Source organism: Somniosus microcephalus, chromosome 4 (assembly GCF_052327205.1).
Source record: "Somniosus microcephalus isolate GS21.2 chromosome 4, FLI_Smic_1.0, whole genome shotgun sequence".
In the NCBI taxonomy this organism is placed as follows: Eukaryota; Metazoa; Chordata; class Chondrichthyes; order Squaliformes; family Somniosidae; genus Somniosus; species Somniosus microcephalus.
Window position 1 is genome coordinate 50630481 of NC_140990.1, and position 6971 is coordinate 50637451.

A 6971-nucleotide genomic window follows, 5' to 3' on the forward strand; every position below is an offset into this window, starting at 1 on the left:
GAGTTTCTAACTCAGACTAAGCTTCTCTTTCCCACAATACACATTATATCAGACATTTGATGTCAATGTATTTATCAATGTATGTATCTGGAAGGAGGAGAGCATGCCAGGGGATCTCAGAGATGCCGTAATTGTGACCATCTTCAAGAAAGGTGACAAGTCCGATTGCAGTAATTACAGAGGAGTTTCCCTGCTATCTGCCACAGGGAAAGTCATCGCAAGAATCCTCCTCAATCGCCTTCTCCCAGTGGCCAAAGAGCTCCTCCCAGAGTCGCAATGTGGATTCCGCCCACTAAGGGGCACAATGGACATGATCTTCACCGCACATCAATTACAAGAGAAATGCAGGGAACAGCACCAACCGCTGTACACGGCCTTCTTTGATCCCACAAAGGCCTTCGACACTCAACCGTGAGGGATTATGGAGTGTCCTCCTCAAATTCGGCTGCCCTCAAAAGTTTTTCACTATCCTCCGCCTGCTTCACGATGACATGCAAGCCGTGATCCTGACCAACGGTTCCACCACAGACCCAATTCACGTACGAACCGGGGTCAAGCAAGGCTGTGTCATCGCACCAACGCTCTTCTCAATCTTCCTTGCTGCAATTCTCCATCTCACCCTCAGTAAGCTCCCCACTGGAGTGGAGCTAATTTACAGAACAAACGGGAAACTGTTCAACCTCCGTTGCCTCCAGTCCCGATCCAAGGTCGTCCCATCCTCTGTCATCGAATTACAGTATGCAGACGATGCTTGCGTCTGCGCTCACTCGGAGGTCGAACTCCAAACCATCGTAAACACCTTCACCGAAGCATACGAGAGCATGGGCCTTACACTAAACATCCGTAAGACAAAGGTCCTCTACCAACCTGCCCCCGCCACACAGTGCTGCCACCCGATTATCAAAATCCACGACAAGGCCTTGGACAACGTGGACCACTTTCCATACCTCGGGAGCCTACTGTCAACAAGGGCAGATGTCGACGACAAAGTCCAACACCGCCTTCAGTGTGCCAGAGCAGCCTTCGGTCGCCTGAGGAAGAGAGTGTTTGAAGACCAGGACCTCAAACCCGGCACTAAGCTCATGGTCTACAGGGCAGCAGTGATACCTGCCCTGCTGTATGCCTCAGAGACATGGACCATGTACAACCAGCACCTCAAAGCACTGGAGAGGTACCACCAACGCTGCCTCCGCAAGATCCTGCAAATCCATTGGCAGGATAGGCGCACCAACGTCAGTGTTCTTGCTCAGGCCAACATCCCCAGCATTGAAGCTTTGACCACGCTCGATCAGCTCCGATGGATGGGTCACATTGTCCGCATGCCCGATACGAGACTCCCAAAACAAGTGCTGTACTCAGAGCTCCGGCATGGCAAGAGAGCCCCAGGTGGGCAGAGGAAATGCTTCAAGGACACCCTCAAAGCCTCCTTGAAAAAGTGCAACATCCCCACCGACACCTGGGAATCCCTGGCCCAAGACCGCACAAAGTGGAGGAGAAGCATCCGAGAAGGTGCCGAACACCTCGAGTCTCTTCGCCGGGAGCAAGCGGAAGCCAAGCGCAAGCAGCGCAAATCAACCCAAGCACCCCACCCACCCGCCCCTTCAACCACCGTCTGCCCCACCTGTGACAGAGACTGTAGGTCCCGCATTGGACTAATCAGCCACCTGCGAGCTCATTTTTAATGTGGAAGCAAATCATCCTCGGTTCCGAGGGACTGCCTAAGAAGAAGAAGAAAATTTCAGCCATGTTATGTTAACATCTCTAAAATCTACAGGGAGATCAGATACACAAATCTGTAAAAGTTGGAGAACAAGTTTATAAAGTGGTTTAAAAATGTTACCCGAGGTTTTTTATAAACGGGGCGTAGAAAACAAAACCATCGGTTCGGCTGCAGTTAGAATAAGTTTTGGGCATTTTACACTAGGAAGGATGTCGGGGCCACAGAGAGGCTGCAGAATAAATTCACTGAGGTTATACCACGGATGAGAGGCTTTAGTTATCAGAGAATCATAGAATGATACAGCACAAAAGGCGGACATTCGGCCCATCATGCTTGTGCCAGCTCTTTCGGAGAGCTATCCAATTAATCCCACTCCTTTGCTCTTTCCTTATTGTAACGTCTGTGTGTAATTGAGACACGGACTGCAGGAGTTGGTTATAACAGGTGTTTACTGAATGGAGACAAAACTGGAACTACAATACAAAGTTACTACACAGGCTTATATACCGGGGTGGTCACTACTGGTACTGCAGTATACAGGGGCTGCAGAATATAGTTCCTTCTTCAAAGTACATACACTACAATTCCTCCCCTTTTAGCTAAACAGTACATAACATTCGATTAATAATTAAATAACATATTTACAATTACAGTTGCTTTATACATTAGCTGAAGTTAAGCAATTATAAATTCAGTCTTTGAGGAGGCTTCCTGATTCTGTCCGGATAACGCCTCTTTGGGGTATCAGGTTCTTCTGGCAAAGTTGATTCGGGATCAACGTCGTTGTTTGGTTCGTCTGCTTCCAATATCACCGATTCTGAGGTAGATGCAATTGGTACTTTGGTTTCATCACCAGGTGTATCGGATCGTGGTGTGGATTTGACGTTTTCCAGTGACTCTAGAATCTGGTCAGCATGGCATCTTACAATGCTCTCTCCAACCTCCACGGTATACATTAGAGGTCCTTGCCGTGTGTAGATCGTTCCTGGCTGCCATTTCTCTGTGCGGTAGTCCCGGGCCAAAACTGGTTGACCTATCTTAAAACTCCTGGTTGGCCTTTCATTCATATTCTGAAACTGCCTGTTCTCCACATCTCTCCTGATGTTTGGCTTAACCAAATCCAAGCGGCATCTTAGTCTTCGATTGAAGAACATCATGGCTGGAGTTTGGTTGGTAACCGCATGTGTCGCATTCCGGTAGGCAAACAAGGAGTTATCCACCTTGTGTTGTAGGGGTATGTCTTCATTACACATTGCCTTGATAGCCTTTTTGAATGTTTGAACGAACCTCTCAGCCAATCCATTGGTGGCTGGATGATATGGGGCGGATGTGTAATGCTTAACGCCATTGTTCTTTAAGAACCTCCGGAACTCTTCAGACACAAACTGTGGTCCATTGTCGGAGCAAATCTGTTCAGGCAGCCCATTTCTGGTGAATATGGTTCGTAAGACTGTGATGGTTTTTTCTGTGATGGTTGAGGACATTTTTATTACCTTTGGCCACTTTGAATGTGCATCCACCGCAATTAAAAACATAGAGTCCATAAATGGACCAGCAAAATCAATGTGTACCCTTTGCCATGGAGATGAGGGCCACTCCCATGGATGTAGAGGGGCTTGTGGTGGGGCGTTTTGGACCTTCTGGCAACCTGTACAGCTCTTGGTCATCTCTTCGATTTCTCTATCGATTCCCGGCCACCACACAAATGCTCTGGCTAAGTTCTTCATTTTTACCCCTCCCAGATGACCCTCATGAAGCTCATTGAGCACTCTATCTTTCAATTTGGGTGGAATTACTACTCTGGATCCACACATCAAGGTTCCTCGGCACACTGACAGCTGTTCTCTTCTCGGCGAGAATGCTGGCAACAGTGGTTCACCATGTGCTGGCCATCCCTTCACCGTTAAATCATAGACCCTGGAGAGTGTCGGGTCATTTTGTGTTTCCTTTTCTATGTTTGCATTCGTCACAAGTAGACATTCGACTATGGTCGAGTGGAATATCTCCACAGGATCCACTGCAGGTGCTTCTTCTTGTGCTGTCATTATTGGGACGCCCTTCTTAGTGTTGAAAATGGAGACAAGAGGTTGATGATCAGTTAGTAGAGTAAATTTCTGAGTGTGCAGGTAGTGATTGAACTTCTTCACCCCCCACACCAGGCTGAGGGCCTCTCTGTCAATCTGGGCGTAGTTACGCTCAGCTGAAGTTAACGAGCGTGACGCAAAAGCTATCGGCCTCTCTGAACCATCAAGGGATTTATGTGACAGTACCGCTCCAACGCCGTAGGGAGACGCATCACACGCCAGTCTTATCGGTAGTGATGGGTTGTAGTGAGCCAATACTTCTCTTGAAGTGATCAGGCCTTTACACTTCTGAAAGGCCCACTTACATTCATCGCTCCATTTCCATGCTACTCTGGTTTGTAGCAGGGCGTTCAGTGGGTGCAGAATTGTGGACAAATTCGGCAAAAACTTATGGTAGTAATTCACCAATCCAAGGAATGACCTCAGTTGCGACACATTTTCAGGCGCTGGCGCCTTAACTACCGCTTCAATTTTGTTAGGGGACTTATGTAACCCCTCTTCATCAATCACGTGGCCACAATACGATATTTGTTTCTTAAAAAACTCGCACTTGGGGCGATTGGCTCGTAGCCCATGTTCTCTTAGTCTAGTGAGCACCTGCTCTAGGTTGGCAAGGTGTTCACTGTCATTTTCACCTGTCACTAGGATGTCGTCCAAGTAACACTGAGTCCCCGGAATCCCTTGCAGGACTTGTTCCATCGCTCTTTGCCATATAGCCGGAGCTGATGCAACTCCGAATACCAGTCGATTATACTGGTAAAGACCTTTGTGAGTGTTTATCGTGAGATATTTCCTAGAGGATTCTTCAACCTCCATCTGCAAATATGCTTGCGCTAGGTCAATTTTTGTAAAACGTTTCCCTCCAGATAGTGAGGCGAAAATATCTTCTATCCTCGGAAGAGGATACTGTACTGTGTGAAGGACTGGGTTCACAGTCACCTTGAAGTCCCCACGGATGCGAACCTTCCTTGGCTCCTCAGACTTATTGTTTAACGTTTTCTTCATGACAGGAACGATGGGTGCCACCCACTCGCTCCAGTCTACCTTAGTTAGCACGCCTGCATTCTCCAGATTCTCCAGCTCTGCCTCGACGGCTGGGCGAATTGCATACGGTACCGGTCTTGCTTTGAAAAACTTGGGAATTGCATTCTCTTCTATTTTTATCGAGGCGGTTACGCCTTTAAGAGTTCCCAGTTCTTGTTGAAATACCTCTTTAGCGTTAACCAAGATTTTTGACAATCGTCCAGGTGTGACGTCGTCATCCTTTTTACCAGCCACCGTCAGTGCCTGAATGGAGTGCCAGTCTAAACTTATCTTTCTGATCCATTCACGTCCCAATAACGGTGGTCCACCATCTTGCAGTATGTACAGATACAATTTCTGTATTTCCTTGCCGTTGTATTCGACAGGCACCCTTATTTTCCCTCTGGGGTATACTTTCTGCCCCGTATATGTCTTCAAGACAATGGATGTGTCTTTCAAGGGTATGTGTGAGAATAGCCGCTCGTAGTCTCGTCGATTCATGACGGTCAGGGCTGATCCTGTATCCAATTCCATTTTGACTTGGGACCCTGCTATCGTGAGGGTGACCCAAATGGTTCGGTGATCCTCTTTTGTGATTACGTTGTGTAGTTTGAGACAGCTTAGTCTCTTGTTCCCGGATTCACTATCACTCTTCTGGTCTTCGGAACTACTGTCCGTCATCTTTTGTACTTTCCTGTACTTTTCCTTAGTAGTCTTTTTGTTGTCGTTAGTCTTCTTCCCGGACCTGCAAACTCGTGCAATGTGTCCCATCTTTCCGCATTGCCTGCATATTTTGTCCTTGGACCAGCAGTCCTTCTGGTCATGGGTTGTTCTGCCGCAGCGATAACATTTTTCAAATCCCCGTGTCATTTCATGGGTGCCGTATTCCTGTGGCTTTTGCTGTATTTCCGCAGCTCCCCTTGCTGCTGCTTCGTACGATACTGCCACGCTGAAAGCTTTATCTAGTGTCAGCTCTTTCTCTGAGAGTAACCTCTTCTGGGTTCCTTCACTCAGGAGTCCACAGACAAATTTGTCCCGTAGGGTATCTGCCAGTCCTGCTCCGAACTGGCAGTGCTTTGATAGCTTGCGTAGTTCCGTAAGGTAATCAGCATTGCTCTTATCTTTATTCTGATTTCTCTTGTGGAATTTAAATTTTTCTGCTATCAGCAGCGGTGTAGGATTTAGGTGTTCCTGTAGGATATCCACAATTTCGTTAAAACTCTTCGCCATCGGTTTGACTGGAGTGATCAGGTTCCGCAATAGGCCATACGTTCTTGCGCCCATTAAGTTTAGTAGTACCGATGCCTTTTTCTCATCGGCTACTTCGACTCTTTCCACATACGTGGTCCAGTCTTCTATTGCATTATCGAAGGCAGTGATATTGCCAGTCTTCGGCATCTTGGAGCTCTAAGATGGCGTCTCCCGCGCTTTGCCTTCTTCCCCGATTGAACAAAATGGCACCTCCCGCGCTTTGCCTTCTTCCCCGCTGGATTAAGGTGGCACCTCCCGCACTTTATGTCTTTTCCGCTGCTGCTAGCGCTGTTGCTGGCGTTTTTATGCCTTGATGGCGACGCCCTATGGTCTTCGCGCACTTCCCCCCTGCGCTGCTGCCAACGCCGCTCTCCACGGTCCCCGTGGCAAACTGCAGCTCCTCGCGGCTTTCTGCGCTTCTAATTTCTTTTATTTTAATTACTGTTCCCGTCGTCAGAGCAGATCCTATGGGACACTTTCCTCCCTCTTCTCGGGTCTGTACACTGCCCGGCTTTGTAGCACCGGCCGCGCCTTGTGTGCTCCACTCTCTCTCTCTCTCTCCTCTTCCCGACAACGCTGCTCGGCCCTGTTGAAAAGCCACCCGATCGAGCTCTAGCCCACCGCAGCCCAGGAAGGATCAGTGTACTACCTGCCACCAGCCCGATTAGCTGGAACACCATAGACTGGATAACCAAGCCCAGCTCTCGACAGCCTCTCCTGCAAATCTTCGAATTCGATGAATCAGAGGGCGGTTGCCCACGGTCAACGCCCGTTTCTTCTGTTTGTTTTTTTTTTCCTTTTTGGATTTCTTCCTTCTGGCCTCGACCTCTAATAACTTCGCTTCAGGGATGGATCCCCGTGAGGTGGTGCAGAACTATAGGTAAGTTCGGATC